Below are 17,498 nucleotides of genomic sequence, written 5' to 3'. Positions count from 1 at the left end.
GCACCGGAGGATCCTGGTGGTTCAAAGGTGTCCAACTGTTCTTGAAACACGGCGCCATGCAGTTAAATGTCGAAAAACGCTAGGTTCCCACGTGTCTTGGCACTCAGGGTGCTGTGAGCACCAAACCAGGGGCTCACGGATAAGATGAGTCCTTCCTTTTCTCATGCTCAAACACAGAGGAGGCTGGCACACTACTGCAGGTATCCTTCAACACAGTGATGTCCTGGGTATCACTGTGGCTGGCATAGAGGTAGTTCTTCCTCCAGCAGCAGGTCAATGTCCAGGTTGCTGTGATTCCCGTTTTAGGGACTCAGGGACAAGATAGGCCCTTGTTCTCCAGCTCCCAAACACAGTAGCGACTGGCACACAACTGCAGTGACCCTTCAGCACAGTGAGTTCCTGAGTATTAATGTGTCTGGCAGAGAGGCAGGTTTTATTCCAGCAGCTGGTTCATCCACAATGGTCCATGGGGATGGTTAGGGGACAGAGTTAGCCTGTGTTTCGAAAGGCCTGCCTTCACCACACAACTGGAGGACTCTGGAAAGGACTGCTCTCCCAGCAGAGTTCAAACAAAATATTCTGCAAGGATTGAAGTCCAAAAGATGAATCAAAGATGATTCAAAGAAGTGGTGGGAGACCCCCTTCTTCTAAAGGTAAAGGCCCACAGGTGATTGGTCTAAAGCTAACCTACTTTAGTGGTCCAATCCCTGTCCTTGAGAGACATGCACTTTGCCCTCCGGACATCACACCGAAAGTGGTTTGCTCTAGAGGAAGTGGAGGGAACAGGACGGAGAGAGAGGCAAAGAGAAACAAGATGGCAGAAGTGTTCCTCTACTGTACAGCGACCTCCTGTCTACACTAACCCCGCCCCTCCCTTCTCACTAGGATCTAAGGGATCTATGTGATAATAATAAAAAAAACAATCTCAAAGGCCAAAATGCTGATTTCTTTTGGTGTGATACCGGATCAAAGGCCTTTAGAAATGCAGCACCCTGGTGTGAGGATATTCACTTTCAATGGGTGTGCTTCTTGTATGCCTGGGTTTAGGACAGCTGCCTGTTCTGTGGCTGTCTCTGGAGGAGGGCATTGCCTACCCTCAGAAAGAGATCAAAGAAGAAGCATGGCCAGTCAGATTCCTGCCCTTTTGCTTCAGCAGGTTCAGCCTGTCTGGCAAAATACACATCACTTTTCCACAGCTGAGCTGGCTCACAGGAGCTGATACATATGTATTGAATGTGACTGCAATAATTATAAGTAGTACCATACACCATGACTTAACCTAGGCATAGTTTATGTTTAGAGTTTTCCCTACTACCTGCATGGGCCACTTATGATCATCATGGTATTGGAGCACATATCCTAAATGCAGACCCTGCTCAGCTGAGACTTGGCTGCTTTGCAGCTGTTAAATGGGCAACTGTCACCTATGAACCTGATTTGTTCCACTGGTAGAGCAGGTGCTGCAGATCAGGATACTGATGCAGCAAGTCACAGATACACTATGCCTTTTGGATGAAGCTTATGAAAGGGGAATCTGATCAACAGAATTTGATTGCCAGGATGAAGCTTATGAAAGGGGAATCTGATCAACAGAATTTGATTGCCAGACACACCAGTTCTATGGTATCGTAGTTAGGCTCTCAGGAATACCATTTTCCACAAGTGAAGAGGATAGACTGCTTTACACCATTCCTAATCTAGAAGAGCACTGCCCCATGGCTTATGCAGAAGTTATTGGTCTGCGATATAAAAGTGTCTTCAAAATCAGGTATTTTTAGAGGGGGCAGATGGCAAAGCGATACCTTTTAAAGTTCCAAAAACCTCCTCTGCTTTGATCCTCCAGTTAAGTTGATTAAGCTTCTTCACATTTTGCTGTTAAATCAGCAAGTTTGCAAGTGTTTTGGAGTTTGAAATAAATCCTCCTTCTCCAGCATGGGGTCTGGCATGGATTCACATGCTCCTGAATATCCCCTGTCGTCAGGCTGGGAATCCTCGGTAAAGAAAAAACCAATATCAGTTTCGTTTCTGATCTGTCTTTCGTAGTAGTAACCAATCACTGATCTCTGCGTCATACTGACCACAGCCAATGACTGCCCTCTACCTAAGCCCCGCCTCTGGCAGCCATCTTCAGATTTTTACCGCACGTTCAAGTGTTGGGATCCTTGTGCTATTGCTCTCGAGCGTTAGTGCTATTTTTTCACGTTTTTTCTCAAAAACTTCGATTTTTTCGGTCAAAAAGAGCCTCAAGCTCCACCGATTCTTCATCCGATCAACGGGGACCCGTGTCGGATTCGTCTACGCCCCTCAAGAGTGAAGATTTCGTCGAGCAACGCTTTTGGAGGACTCCAGAAGCTTCTCAGGCCCATCTCGGACATGGCCCAGGAGAAGGGAAGCTCGACGCCCGGAAAGCTGTTCAGGGTCTGCCCTGGATGCCAGCTTCAGAATGTCTTTAAGGAGGACGAACACTCCTTTTGTCTTTACTGCCTACGTGAGGACAAGACGCACGTGGAGAAGGACTGTGCGTTTTGCGGCAATATGTCGGAGCGGACCATGAAGGACCGCCATCAACGTCTCGCCAACTGGCTGGAAGGGAAGAGCCCGTCAGGCGAGAAGAAGAAGAGGAAGAAATCCGAGCGGTCTTCTAAGACCTTTGGGGACGCCCCGGCGACGGGGGTCCAACACAAGGCCAAGCACTGCGAGTCCGCTGGCACCGGGAGCGCCGAACGGTCGGGCTCTACGGGCGCCAGGCAGGGCGCATCCTCCCCGGCACCATCAACCACGAGCCAACGCTCTGGTTCGGGTAAGAGGAAGGCCGAGCACCCGGCGAAGCTCCTGGAGAGGCCCCGGTCGAGCTCGAAGGCCCCATCGGAGGGAGAGCGAGGCAGTGTCCCCCCCCCAAGGAGAAGGCGGTGAGCGCACCTAAGGTGGTGAAAGCCTTAATCCATCCTGCCAAGGCCTCTATGGAGACAGTCGCGGCGGCCCTGGCTCAGCCTGTGGAGGCTACACCAGTTGTGGCGACCTCGGGGCTCAGAGTCTCCCTGCCACCGCGGAGGGAGTCCTCTTTTATGCCCATTGACAGGACCCCCGTGAAACCTCCGACGGAGAAGAAAAGGGGGGGGCAGGAGGTCGTCGTGAATTCGGCCTCAACCTCTGAGGAAGAGCTGATCGAGGTCTTAAGCCACGGCGTTGGCGTGGAAGAAGACCAGCCCGTCGGGAGGGATCCCGACGTAGGAGACGACGATATCGTCGAGGGTGCCGACGGGCCCCTGACTGCCCGTCGGACTCCCCTCAACCAGCGCCGCAAGACAACTCGGTGGCCATTTTGTTGGCTATACAGTCCTTATGCTCGGAGATAAGGACGAGACTGCCGTTACCACCAGCGGAGGAACCGCTCCCGACGGGGGACCCGGAGCCAGGCTCATCTGGGAGCCCTCCCCCTAAGAGAAGAAGGATTCACCCTCCACCTCCTTTCAGCCATCGCGCCCTGTTCAGCCCTACTCACCGTCCACGACTTGTGGGGATGATACGGGGACTGACACGGCCGCGACGGGTACAGACCACAAGGTTTACGACGAGGATCTGCCGTCGTCACCTCCCACCCGGGCTTCCCCGCCTAACGAGATTGGATCGTTTCACTCCATGATCGCCAGGGCATCCAAGGTCTTCCAGCTCTGCCCGGAGGAGAAGAAGAAGGAAGATTTCCTTTATCAACGGCGCGAGGCCAAGAGGAAGACTGTCCTCTCCGTGCCTCTACTGGACGATATTTGGGATGAGGGCCTCGCCCTCCTCAAGAACCCATCCACGACGCCGGCTAGAAGGGATCGGTACGAGAAGAAGTACCGGGTCCCGGACGCGGCCCCCTTGTGCCTCTGGGCACAGCCGACCCCGGACTCCGTCGTCTCCGCGGCGGCCAACGCCTTGGCTATCGTAGCTCGCTACGACAGGGAGCTGTGGTACAAACAGGCCCCCCTGCTGGACTTCCTACCGGACGACAAGAGGGCGGATGCCCTAGAGATCTTGCAGGAAGGTGAGGTGGCATCGGACCATGCCATTACGATTGCGACGGACATCGCCGACACTGGATTTCGCCAGTTGGGCAACGGCGTGTGTCTTAGGCGGCGTGGATGGCTCAAGGCTACTGACTTCCGTCAAGACGTGCAGACCAGAGTCTTGGACATGCCGTTCGATGGAAACAACCTGTTTGGGAAAACAGTGGACGATTCCCTTCAAGCCATCAAAGCAGACACCGAGACGGCCCGGGCTCTTGGGGTTCTCCAGCAACGGCGGCCGCCCTTTCGGAGCGGCAGGGGCAAGGGTGCCTCCAAAGGTTCCGGCAGCGGATTTTCCACCTACCGTCAAGCGGCCCGTTCGTCGTCGCAGGAAGCTTACAGGGGACGAGGCAAGTCAGGCGGACCCTGCCGTCGTCGCCAAGGAGGTCAAGGCGGCAAAGCCTCGTCGAAGCAGGACTGAACCGGCCGTGGGGTCGGGCCCCCACTGAAGCACCCCAGTGGGAGGCCGGCTGGCGAGCTTCGTCAGCGTGTGGGAGTCCATCTCCACCGACCGTTGGGTGCAGGACGCCCTAGCCCAGGGTCACGCGCTCGTGTTTCAAAGAAGGTGCCCGCGCGTCCCCCCTGTGGCCAGGAAAGAACTTCACGTCCCTCAACTTCTCTTGGAGGTAAAGGCGATGCTCAGGAAGGGCGCCATCGAGCTCGTCCCAAAGAGGCTTCCGGGCTCCGGAGTTTACTCAAGATACTTCCTCGTGAAGAAGAAGACGGGAGGATGGCGTCCCATCCTGGACCTACGACGACTGAACAAATTCATCAAGGCACAGAAGTTCCGGATGGTCACCCTCCAACACGTCCTGGGTCAGCTGGAGGAGGGCGATTTCCTGTCGTCGTTGGATTTGGAGGATGCCTACTTCCATATTCCCATCCTAAAGGGACACCGAAAGTTTCTCAGGTTCGTGGTCCAAGGGCGTCACTATCAGTTCAGAGCCCTTCCCTTCGGACTAAGGTCGGCACCCAGGGTGTTCACCAAGTGCCTCGCACCGGTGGCGGCACAGCTGCGCCGAGAGGGGATCCACGTCTACCCCTACCTGGACGACTGGCTCATCCGAGCCAAGACGAGGGAGCTCACCGTGGAGCACACGCCAAGGACCGTCCAACTTCTCACGGACCTGGGATTCTCCGTAAACTACGCCAAGTCCCACCTTGTGCCCGCGCAAGATGCACTGTTTCTGGGAGAGAAGCTCGACACAGTGTCGCTTCTGGCCTCCCCGTCGGAGGAAAGGACGAGGGCCATTCTGGGCAAGGTGCAGCAGATGCTGGTTGCGGACGCGGCCAGAGTGAGGTCCATCAAGTCCCTCCTCAGAATGTCTTCTTGCATTTACCTCATCCCCCTGTGCAGGCTCCGGATGCGCCCGTTGCAGGAGTTCCTGGACGCGCGCTGGATCCAGACGACGGGCAGCTTCGAGGAGAGGATCACACTCGACGAGAGTTTCCGACAAGCGATCCGGTGGTGGGGCACCCGCGCACTCTGACGGCGGGCATGGACTTCCAGACCCCCGGCCACCAGGAGACAGTGACCACGGATGCCTCCCTGGAAGGGTGGGGAGCGCACACCGAGAATCTGCACGCGAGAGGCCTTTGGCTCCCGACGGAGAAGGCCCTCCATATCAATGTCCTTGAGCTCCGTGCAGTGTTTTGGGCCCTCAGGTCCTTCCTTCCGTCCCTCAAGGGCAAGGTGGTGAGGATCTTCACCGACAACACCACCACCATGTTCTACATCAGGAAACAGGGCGGTACCAGGTCCCCAGCCCTGTCCAGGGAGGCGCAGGATCTGTGGCATTGGGCCGTCGCCCAAAGGATGTTTCTGGTGCCGTTTCATCTGGCAGGGATAAAAAACACCATTGCCGACTCACTCAGCAGGGAGCTGCGCTCGTGCCACGAGTGGGAACTACGACAGGATCTAGTGGACCGCCTCTTCCGACGGTGGGGCACACCCCAGATCGATCTGTTCGCCACGGCGGCGAACTCCAAGTGCCGGAGGTTCGCCAGCAGGTTTCCCCAGCCGAGGAGCATGGGCGATGCTTTCTCGTTCCCCTGGGAGGGCCTGTTCCTATACGCGTTCCCTCCATTGCCATTGCTGATCCGGCTCATCAACCAGCTCGAGGTCCCGGTGCAGGATGATCCTCGTCGCACCTGTATGGCCGAGGCAGATATGGTTCCCGGACCTTCTGGATTTGTCAGCGTCCCCGTCAATCAAGCTGCCAGTGGACGCAGATCTGCTCTCCAGGGAAGGAGGCGCCATCCTCCATCACGACCCGAAGTCGCTGAACTTGCAGGCCTGGCTCCTGCAGCGTTAGAGTTTGGAGGATACGACATACCGGCCGACTGCAGAGAGGTTCTTGCAAAGGCCAGGGCGTCCTCGACTCTTAAATGCTACGGACACAAATGGAAGAGGTTCTCTGTCTGGTGCCACGCACAGAAGATTAACCCTCTACGGATTACGGCTCCCCAAGTTCTGACGTACCTGCTGACGCTGGCCAAAGCTGGACTGGCACACGCGTCCATCAAGATTCATCTTGCTGCGATCTCCCGATACACCAGAACCACGGGGCGGGCGTCCTTGTGGTCTCATCGTCTGGTGAAAGAGTTCATGAAGGGACTGTTCAGATCGTTCCCGCCGGTGAAGGCTCCGGCCCCGGCGTGGGAGCTCAACGTGGTGCTGACCAAGCTCATGGGACCTCCGTTCGAGCCTCTGCACTCGGCCCCGTTGAAGTTCTTGTCGTGGAAAACAGCTTTTCTTGTGGCCATCACCTACGCACGACGGGTGGGAGAGATCCAGGCCCTTTCCCTCAAGGCCCCGTACTTGACTTTTCACGACACGAGGGTAGTGCTCAGGACGCACCCCTCCTTCATGCCCAAGGTGCTGTCGGACTTCCACCTCAACGAACCCTTGGTGTTGCCTGTTTTCTTCCCGTCGCCTTCGTCCCCGGCTGAGAGGACTCTGCACTCGCTGGATGTGGCTAGAGCGCTGAAGTTCTACGTGGACCGCACGAAGGGTTTTCGGAAGACGTCACAACTCTTTGTGAACTTTGGACCTGTCAATCAGGGGAAGGCTCTCTCGAAGGCTTCCATTTCCAGATGGCTCTCCGGCTGTATCATGTACTGTCATCGGTTGGCAAACCGACCCCTGCCTGGCCGTCCGAGAGCCCATTCCACCAGAGCGATCGCAGCTACCACGGCGTTCCTATCTGGTGTGCCCTTGCTGGACATCTGCAGGGCTGCTACGTGGAGGTCGACGCACACCTTCACGAAATTCTACTGCGTCGATCGGGATTCCAGGGAGGAGTCCAGGGTCGGACAAGCAGTGCTGCGCAACCTGTTCGCCTAAGGTGAGCCTGGTGAGGAGGTAAGATTTGCTTAATGTTGAGTTTGATGTAATGCTTAATGTTGAACCTTTGCCACCTCCGTGGTTGTGCATGTGTGTACTGCTATGTATTCTTTATTCATGAGCATGTGAATCCATGCCAGACCCCATGCTGGAGAAGGAACAAGTTACTTACCTGTAACTGTTGTTCTCCAGCATGGGTTTGGCATGGATTCACATGCGAACCCTCCCGCCTACCCCTCTGCGGCTCTTCACTTGGTCATACTGCCACTTCACGTGCTACCAAATCTGAAGATGGCTGCCAGAGGCGGGGCTTAGGTAGAGGGCAGTCATTGGCTGTGGTCAGTATGACGCAGAGATCAGTGATTGGTTACTACTACGAAAGACAGATCAGAAACGAAACTGATACTGGTTTTTTCTTTACCGAGGATTCCCAGCATGTGAATCCATGCCAGACCCATGCTGGAGAACAACAGTTACAGGTAAGTAACTTGTTCCATAGTATTCAACCAATCCAAGGAAAGCATGTAGATTTCTTTTCTGCTTTTGGCAGGTGGAAACTTTTTACACTGGTGTGACTTTGTCTGCCCGGGGCTGCTCATTCCTCTTCCCCATCTGGGTGTGAAGATAGTGAATCACTGACATATCTAGATGATATCTGCTAGGATTGGCTTGCAACCATGACTTTCTTAGCGTTTGTCAAACTTGATATAGGTGTTGCATATCCATGATCCTGGGTTACAGGATTGTTTCCATGGTGCCTTGTAAGATGGCTGGTGCGCCATGGAGCACAAATTAGAGAGCATGGTAAACTTGTATGTCCCAAAGGTGCAGAAAAGGCAGTCTTTTATCATTTTCTGGGGCAAAAGGAATCTACCAGTAACCTTTGGTAAGGTCTAGGATCGATATGTCCTGGGTTGGTCTGATTTGCTTGAGAATTTTATCTTTGTGAGGCATAGGGCTTGTATCATGTTTGATCTGTTTATTATTCCCTGCTTACTAAGTCATACTGGGTCTTGGATAATCCCTGATGTCCTGATGCTAAGTGGCAATGCAAAAGATGTGTGGGACTACTATCTGGTAATGCTTTTGCCCACTTCCCATAGTAGTATTCTTAACAAGATAAAGAAGACCCCTGTGCTTGATAAATTATGTGCACGCTTTCTTTTATTTATTAACCTTTGGTTTACATTAAATAATACAAGGAAAAACGTACATCACTTTTTTCCCTTGTAAACATTAGATACAAAATGCATTGCATGTAGACAATGGGCCTCATTACGAGTCCGGAGGTAACCGTGCCATAAATTCCGTCAGGTTACCGCTGGACTTGTATTACCATTCCGCCTCCGTGATTGCCAGAATCACTGCGGCATTACAACCCCGGTGACCTAGTAATTCCGGAGGCGGAAATCGGTAATTCCTATGGGACTCCATGGGAATGGGGACCATGGAAACACTGGCTCCGTCTATGACAGAGCCGGTGTTTCCATGTCCGCCTGCAAGCGGGTGGTGTCAAACCCACCAAATCAGACCTGGTGGGAGTGACACCTCCCACGTGCAGGACTCTTAATCAGCCGGTCTGGAAAGAACGGTGGTGGCGGATTTACCACCACCGTTCTTCCCAGACTGGCAGGGTCGTAATGAGGCCCATTGATTCCGAAAATACATTTTAAGGCGAAATTAACTAACATGAAAAACCAATAATATTTTGGAAAGGTTCCTTATGCTCACTGTCGTTGGTTCCTTTTGGTGTTGCCCAGGGCTGCATACTGGGCTGACTGTTGTTTACTTTGTATACTATTCTCCTTTCTTCTCTAATTACTGACTTTGGGTTTCAAGCATGCTCTTATGCTGATAACACCCAGATTTTCTTTTCTTTTCCTTCTTTCACTGGCTCCTTACACCAGCGGCTATCTTCTTGTATCTCCAGCATGGGGTCTGGCATAGATTCACATGCTCATAAATATTCCCTGTCGTCAGGGTGGGAATCCTCGAGAAAAGAAAAACCAGTTAAACTTTCACTTTAAAACTGTATTTCTCCTCTAAACCAATCACTGTCTTCTGGCTCATACTGCCCTCATCCAATGACAGTCCTCTCCCTAAGCCCCGCCTCTGTCAACCATCTTCAGATTTTTACCACACGCTTCATGGTTGGGAGTCCTTGAGTTGCTCTCCAAGCTATTTTGTATTTTTGTTGCATTGGAGCCCTTGTGCTCCTATCTTCATCGACTGGAAACGAGGATCTGTTGTCGGTGAAGTTGCGCACCTCTTAAGGGCGATTGTTCGTCGAAGTTTCTGGAAAGCCGTCTTAGGCCTACTTCCCGCCCTCCGACCATGAGAGAGGAGAAAAAGGAGAGAAGGACCCTTTTCAGGCCCTGCACCCAATGAGGGCTAAGGAACGTCTTCATGGAGGACAAACATAAAATGTGTCTGTACTGCCTGCACCCAGACCACAACTAGGATGGGTGCGAGATATGCCTGGGCTTCTCGAAGAAAGACAGGTATAGCAGACTGGTGGCATGGCTCAAGTCGAGCAAGGCCCCTGACCTGTCCTCTGAGCAGGGGTATGCCTCACCCAGGACCCGTTGGTCCAAAGGAGCGGTTTCTGCCCGCCTTTGCGGTCGCCCCAAAGGAGGTCGATGTCCTTTGATGACACCCCATCCGTGGGGGTCCAAGATGAGGCTGAGAAGTGCAAGGCTAATTCTGCCGGGTTTGCCGTTGATGTGGGTCCCAAGTCGGTTAGACTGCGATCGTCGTCTGCCTCCTCAGCCAGCCTGCCATTGGGTTCCTCCTCAAAGAGGAAATCATCCACCCCAGCCAAGTTATGGGCCAAATCCGAGATACAAAGGCCAGAGGAAGAGAAGAAGGTCTCACAGCAGGCTCACCAGGTGCAGCCGAAGATGCCGTCAACCTTCTCTGGGGCGACTCCTGTAGTGGGCGGTAGCGACCCGACAAGGGTGGTCACTACAGCACAAACAGAAGCATTGCCTCCGAAGAGACACAGTCGCAGAGGCAGCAGCGAAGGCTGCAGATACCCCTGGGGAGGGGTAATGCACCGGTTCACGTCCTGTGACACAGCCCTCAGGAGGGAAAATGGAGGCGGGGGGAGGCCCCAAAGCGTCCATCCACAGTCCACAAGGAGGACAGTGGCGCAGGGCTTAGCACTCCATCATTCCCTGCACAGCCGAGGGACATATCCATGGACATCCTGTCAACTCTCCACACCCTAGTGACGGAGATCCAGCAAAGGTTGCCTCCAGCACTGGCACCTGTTTTACCACAAGCCCCTGACCAGCCTCCATGTAAGAAGAGGAAGCATTACCCGACGCTGCTGCCTCAGCCTCCTCCATCACGTCAGGACCCGACTCCACCAGCGGACCCGGATACACACACGGACAGTGGTACGGACATGGCCACGGCTACCGGCGAAAATGAGGGCTTCGTCCCGGAAGACGAATCACTGCGCCTGGACGCCCCTTATAGAGGCTCTCCCCCAGACGAGGTGGGATCGTTCCACTCGATTATCTCCAGGACCTCCGATCTGTTCCAGCTGGTGCCTGAGGAAACCAAAAAGGAGGGCTTTCCATATCATGAAGGGGAGTCCAAGAGGAAGACGATCATGTCTGTACCCGTTATGGGCGACTTTTGGGAGGTAGGCCTGACCCTCATGAAAAACCCATGCAAAGCTCCAACCAAACGAGACATGGGAGAAAAAATACAGGCTACCGGACTCTGCACCGAAGTGCTTGAGGTCACAACCGTCACCGGACTCGGAAGTGTCTGCTGCTGCAAAATAACGTACAGCCAACCAGGCCTCCGCATCATTAGTCCCCCCGGTCAACGAGAGAAAGAAGATGGATGCCATGGCTGCATCCAACATCAAAGCGGCTAATGCTCTGGCTATCTTGTCCCAATACTACTGAGAGCTTTTGTGCAAGATTGGCAGCATCCTGGAATTCTTTCCCAACAACAAGAATACTGAGGCTCTCTCCCTCTTCAAGGAAGGGGAGGTGGCATCGGACCATGCCATTACGGTGGCAGTGGACATCGCCGACACAGGCTTCCGACAGATGGGAAACAGTCTTTGTCTTCATCGGCAGGGATGGTGGAAGGCCACTAGCTTTCGCCAGGACGTTCATGCAAAAGTGCTGGACATGCCTTTCGACAGCGAAATTCTGTTCGGGAAGGCGGTCAACAAATCCCTTCAAGCCATAAAAACAGACACAGAGACGGCACGTTTCTTTGGCACTCTGCAGTAGCATCGCTCGTCGTCTTTTCACTCCTCCAGGGGAAAATTGAGCAGGTCATCCAATAGATACTCCACGTCGTACAGACAACCTCCCCGATCCTCTCCACAGGAGGCCTACAGGGGTTGCTCCCAGGCCTACGCTAGCGGAGGTCATCATCGCTGGCGCCGAAGCAAGCCTGAACCGGCCAAGACATCAGGCCCCCACTTGTGCACTCCGGTGGGAGGCCGGCTGACAAGGTTTGTCAGTGAGTGGAAGGAGATCACTGCCGAAATATGGGTGCTGGACGCTCTCGCCCAGAGAGACACACCTTGGAGTTCCAACGCAGTGCCCTCGTATTCCACTGGTTCCCCGCCAGGAGCAGCACATCCCTCAACTCCTGGAAGAAGTGCTGGTCATGTTATGGAAAGGGGCGATAGAGCTTGTCCCCCAAGGGCTCCAGAGCGCCGTAGGCTATTCTAGATACTTTCTAGTCAGAACGAAGACGGGGGAGGGGAATTCGAGACACATCCTGAACCTTCGCCAACTGGAGGAAGGGGACTTCTTGATGTCATTGGACCTAGAGGGTGCGTACTTCCATGTCTCCATCCACAGGAAACATCAGAGGTTCGTACAGTTTGTTGCACAAGGCCAACACTACCAGTTCAAGGCCCTAATGTTCGGCTTAAAGTCGGCCCTAAGGGTGTTCACTAAATGCCTGGCCCCGGTGGCACCCCACCTGCATCTGCAGGGCATATATGTTATGGTATTGAAATTTGTACATCGCACGGTCACCCCGAAAGTATCTTGCCACTAAAGAGGGAGGAAGAAGAGCCATCATCCAAGTGGTAGTAGACTAAAACAGAGATGTTTTTAGCGCCTTCCTAAACGCCAATTGATTAGTTGGGTTTTTTTACTGTCAGTGGTAAATCATTCCTGAAGCCGTTGGATCAAGCCCTTGGGTTGTGCAAGATATAAAGAATTACAATAATCCAATCTGCTTAGCACCAAGGCCGCCACCACCGGGGGGTGGAGGGTGGCCGGTAGCATGGGCAGCACCTTTTTTAGTGTTTTGAGATGAAAATGACCTGCTTTACATACTGCAGATACTTGGTCATTCATGGAGACGGAGGCTGAAAGAATTATGTAGTGACTAAGCTTCCCCTGGACCCTGAGTTGAATGCTTGGAATGTTGGAGTGAGTGACAGAGAATGCAGCCTGTGAGAATGTTGATGTATGAGTGGAAGTTCTGAGTGTGCAGTTGGAGGGATGTAGACCCCTAGAGAGGATGCTGGTGCATGTTACCCTTAACTTATGTGTACCTGACCTTATGTACTTGATGTAATGTACAAGGATCATCACTGGTACATCCCAGGATGTCAGAGCCATCATTGGCCAGGACCCATCTTTACAATGGCAACGAGGATGCTGGCTGTGCTGGGAGGACAGCACAAAGGAAGGGACATGCACTGCCCCCAACCAAAGAAGAAGATCCTCTCTCAGGTAGGGGCAGCGCTGTTTGCTAGTAGGCGCAGAGAAGGCCAGCGCTGGATGTAGAGGGCCGCGCCAGGGCCAGGCGCCAGTGAGGTGCCAGCCAGCAGGCAAAAGGGACATTGGATAAAGGAGCTGCACGGCAAAGTGAAGATTGGTGGAGCTAAGGGCCCAGTAAACTGAGCGTATTGAAGGGGCTTGGAGCCCATTTCAGCTGTTGGAGGGGCTTGGAGCCACTACAGAGATTTGAAGGAGTTTCACTGGAGCTCATCACAACGTTTTTGTATTTGTATTTTATTGAATTTATATAGCCCTTTAATCCAAAGTGCTTGAAGGGGTCGCTTTGAAGGGGTCGCCTAAAAAGCTAATTTGTGACTTTACTCCATAGCAGAGAGACTAATGAAAAGAAGAGTAAGGCTCACATGAGGGCAGGTACAGTCGTGACTGTAGTTGAGGGGGCAGCAGTTTTGGCCTGGCCTGAGTTTGGAGCTGTGGTCGGTGTGCTGAGCGTGGCACAAAAAGAGACTGGAGGCCAGGTGGTGTAGTGAAGCTTTTGAATGAGAAAAAGATTGCTGGAGGAGGCTCAGACCTTAAAAAATGGTGGAGCGGCTGTGAGCAAATATTGAGTGCAGCGGAGTGTGGCTGGCGAGGCGCCGCATAGATGGAGCCAGAGAAGACTCCATTGTATGTGCGGTGCGACAGTGCAGGGGACCTGTGTTGCGGAGCATGTGAGGTGCGCAGCGGGGGTCGATAAGAGCCGCGGTGACCGTTGGGGCGCCGAGCTCTGTCCTTCCCAACGGCTTACGGTGAATGGTGACGTCATCCAGAATGCCCGTGGACATTGTGATTGTCCCGGCGTATTGAAGATGACAGCTGGGGAGAGTTCCGTTGGTTTGGAGCTATAAATGAGCTGGGCTGTTGAAGTAAAGACCTCACAGCGTGTATCAACATCACAACATTGCGGCTGGTGATTCTCGTTGGTACAAGTAGCGAAGCACGGCCGTGTAGGAGACTCCATTAGGAGGGATCACAGTTTTCTACCAATGACTAATGATAAAAGGGGTCGTGTCCCCAGTGGAAATGTTCGGTGTAGGGTGCTGCAGTGTCGGAATGAGAGTGGGAAAGCCTGGCGGCGGCATTGCAAAGCGCTGCGTAGTATTACAGAAGGTGATGTGGACAGCTGCATCATCGTCGGCAAGGGAAAACAATGCCGGCAAGAACCTGAAGTGTGGCAGGCTATTGTCATGATGCCTACTCCCGGGAAGCCAGTTCAGGCCCAGCGTCCCCGAAAGCAGACATCAGGTCCCCAGGGAGGGACCCAGCAACCCCTTATAGGGGCTCTTTGGACATTGTCCTGGCACCTTTGGCGCAAGGCTCATAGAAGGCATCAGTCCTGGCACCATAGGCGCCAGGCTCATTATGGGAGTGCTTGGATGGACTTACCTGATGCAGACCATGCTGCCGGATCCAGACCTCCTTGAGGTCTGAAAGGGACTATTTTACCTATGGGACTATTTTACCACTCGGGCATGGCTGAGGAAGAATACTTACCTGGAACTACTTTGGGGGCTATTTAAACCGCGCCCAGACAGCAGCTCACGCTTCGCGTTGTTCTGCATCTAGCAGCTGGACGCTCACCGTGTCTGCTCCTGGATCCTGGCTCTAGCCACGCCCGCAACCTGGAACACCTGAAAAGGAAGGAAAGGAGAGAAAGGTGAATAATTGAACTTTACCTACCTCCATCCGGAGTCCGGAACCATTACTCCGACAATCCTGAGAAAAGACATTATTTTTAGGAGCGCATCGCTCGCTGCAGCGCCGCGTTCCACTCACCTTCACGAGGCGCCCTCGGGCTCTTCAGCAACCATTGGCACCATCCGTCACCTTTCAGCGCCTAAGGAGAAAAAGAGACAAAACAAAGGTGAGCGAAGGAACAGATTGAGGAAGGCCTGATTCTTCCACCTTAAGACTTACCTGATTTTTGTTGGGACAATCTTTCTACACCTCGGGTCGGCGCCGCTTCTTTGGCACTGCCGTACCCCGGCCCCTAAGGGGAAAAAGAGACAAAACAAAGGTGAGCGAAGGAACAGATCGAGGAAGGCCTGTTTCTCCCACCTTAAGACTTACCTGATTATTGTTGGGACAATCTTTCCTCACCTCGGGTCGGCGCCGCTTCTTTGGCACTTCCGTACCCCGGCCCCTAAGGGGAAAAAGACACACGCATTAGTGGGTGAAAGCAAGATCACTAAGGGAACCATCCATCAAAAAGACTCACCAGAGTTTACCTTCGGCGAATCCATTCCTCTACGCGGATTCTTCATCCTACATCTGAAATAGCGAAAAGGACGACGGACAATTAAGGCTTGAACTTTTGCAACTGAATACTTACGGCCTCATATCGGAAAAGTCAAGCGGAGTTGAATACTCACCAAACCCGAGATCCAGTGAAGTAACTGGAAATCAACGCGCCCCTGCATCGGAAGTAGGATGGAGAGCTCGTCCTTTCAGACTCTAAGGTGAGACTCTACGGGGAATCGCCGAGGGGGTTCGAGGAGTGTGAGAGGGGGAAGGGAGGGAATCCGACACATTATCCAGCAGACAGTTAATCCCCTTTTCCATCTACAGAAGGATTCTTCTACGGGCCAGACAGGTGAGGTTTGGGGGTCCGGTCCAGTCCGTCTTCCGAGTCCTGCGCATCACCTTAGAAGAGGTCATAGCAGTCGAGAACAGCTCGCCGCCTCCGTGGGAATCAGGTGAGCGTTACAGCTATGCAGAGGAAGACTGCAGAGGTATTTAGAAAATGTAATGTCGAGTGACTGGGGGGAAACAGAGTTGAGGATCCCCAGCGGTTCTGCACTGCGCATTGGATAGCGGTTGGTGCAGTGATATTCTGGAGATGATTTACTGTGGGAGATATGCAGATTATCTTTTAATGCAAATGAGGCATAAAATGTATAGTGGCAGTTTAATGTTAGTTAAATACTAAATAATGTTGTGGTTAGGATTTAGATGTCATGTGGAGCCGGTTTAGTAGTGAAACACCTTTTATGTGTGTGTCTGAATAGTGTGCGCTGAATGACTTTGGATGGCCCCAGTTAGATAAAGAACTGAAAATAGTTTAGTATTGAGTACAATGAGATGCTTTAATGTTAAAAGTTTGTCTAACAAGATTTTCTTTTCACACAGATGGACTTTGAGAGTTAATAGCCAACGTGTACTGGTTAGGTTTAAAAGGTGTTTCACAAATGTGAGTGATTTGGTGATATAGGTCATACTAACCTTTGCCTTTACAGGTGTTTTTTTTTTTTTAGGAGTTAGAATATGTAGGAGTTCAAAAGTAGAATTCACAGTTAGTAGTAATACAGTTTATGCCTACGTTATGATTTGTAGAGTGAAGGTGATTGTTGATTATGTTCTGTGGAATGATGAGTAGTTATATGATGCGGTGAGTAGAGTTGTATATTGTGTTAAGTGATGTATTGGAGAGCTCCTTGTAGTTGAAGAGGTGTGGTATAGAAGGTATTCTTTTAACACGGGCACATGTGGGAAAGTGACACTGAATGTTTGGTGTTGGCTATCCAGGTATTCATAATACTCAGCCTGGTTTAAGGAATAATGGGAGTGTGCAGCCAGTGAGTTGTGCGGACGGACTGGATTTGAGGAAGCCGGGTGAATGATATGATGTTGTGCGCTGTGACATGAGAAAACATGTAAAGGGGCTGGTATGCCTGATGTTGTTGAGGAGTTTGGAAGGGTATCTTTGTCGATTTTGATGGTGTCTCTTCCCCACTGTGTAGAAAAGGGGAGAGGCATTGTTTGGAGAATGGTGAGGACGGTTTCAGGGTTTGTGTGTGTGTATAGTGTTGCAGTTATGAGATGAGAGATGCACGCGTATTGAGATGGTGTGTGCTTGTGTGTGTGTCTGTTGCTTGTGAGTGTTCCATGTCATGACCTGAGAGACGTACGCACTATTGGATGGTATGTGATTTGCATGGGGTGTTGTTTGTGATTATTAAGTGGGGGAGATATGTAGTGACTAAGCTTCCCCTGGACCCTGAGTAGAATGCTTGGAATGTTGGAGTGATTGACAGAGAATGCAGCCTGAGAGAATGTTGATGTATGAGTGGTGATCTGTAAGAGTCAGTTGGAGATGTAGACCTCTTGAGAGAGGGTACCGGTGCATGTTGCCCTCAACATATGTGTACCTGACCTGATGTAATGTACAAGGAACAGATTAAAGAGGTCACTAGTACATCTGGATGTCAGAGTCATCATTGGCCCAGACCCATCTTTACAAAGTACTCCCAGATTCTTCACATTGGTCACAGGAAACAGGAAGAGAGCCAAGAGACGAAGGCCAAAAAGAAGACACCCAAAGTGCAGGAT

At 52.3% G+C, this 17,498-nt stretch overlaps 1 protein-coding gene across 3 annotated transcripts in view; it reads left to right on the top strand.

Annotated features, from left to right (window-relative positions):
* NBN (nibrin) overlaps positions 1-17,498 on the top strand; it is a 732,941-nt gene that overhangs the window by 368,485 nt on the left and 346,958 nt on the right. The gene's annotated exons all lie outside the window — the stretch shown is intronic.

Source organism: Ambystoma mexicanum, chromosome 5q, assembly GCF_040938575.1.
Source record: "Ambystoma mexicanum isolate Mex_15411 chromosome 5q, UKY_AmexF1_1, whole genome shotgun sequence".
Taxonomy (NCBI): Eukaryota; Metazoa; Chordata; class Amphibia; order Caudata; family Ambystomatidae; genus Ambystoma; species Ambystoma mexicanum.
This window is presented reverse-complemented; position numbering and strand designations above follow the sequence as displayed.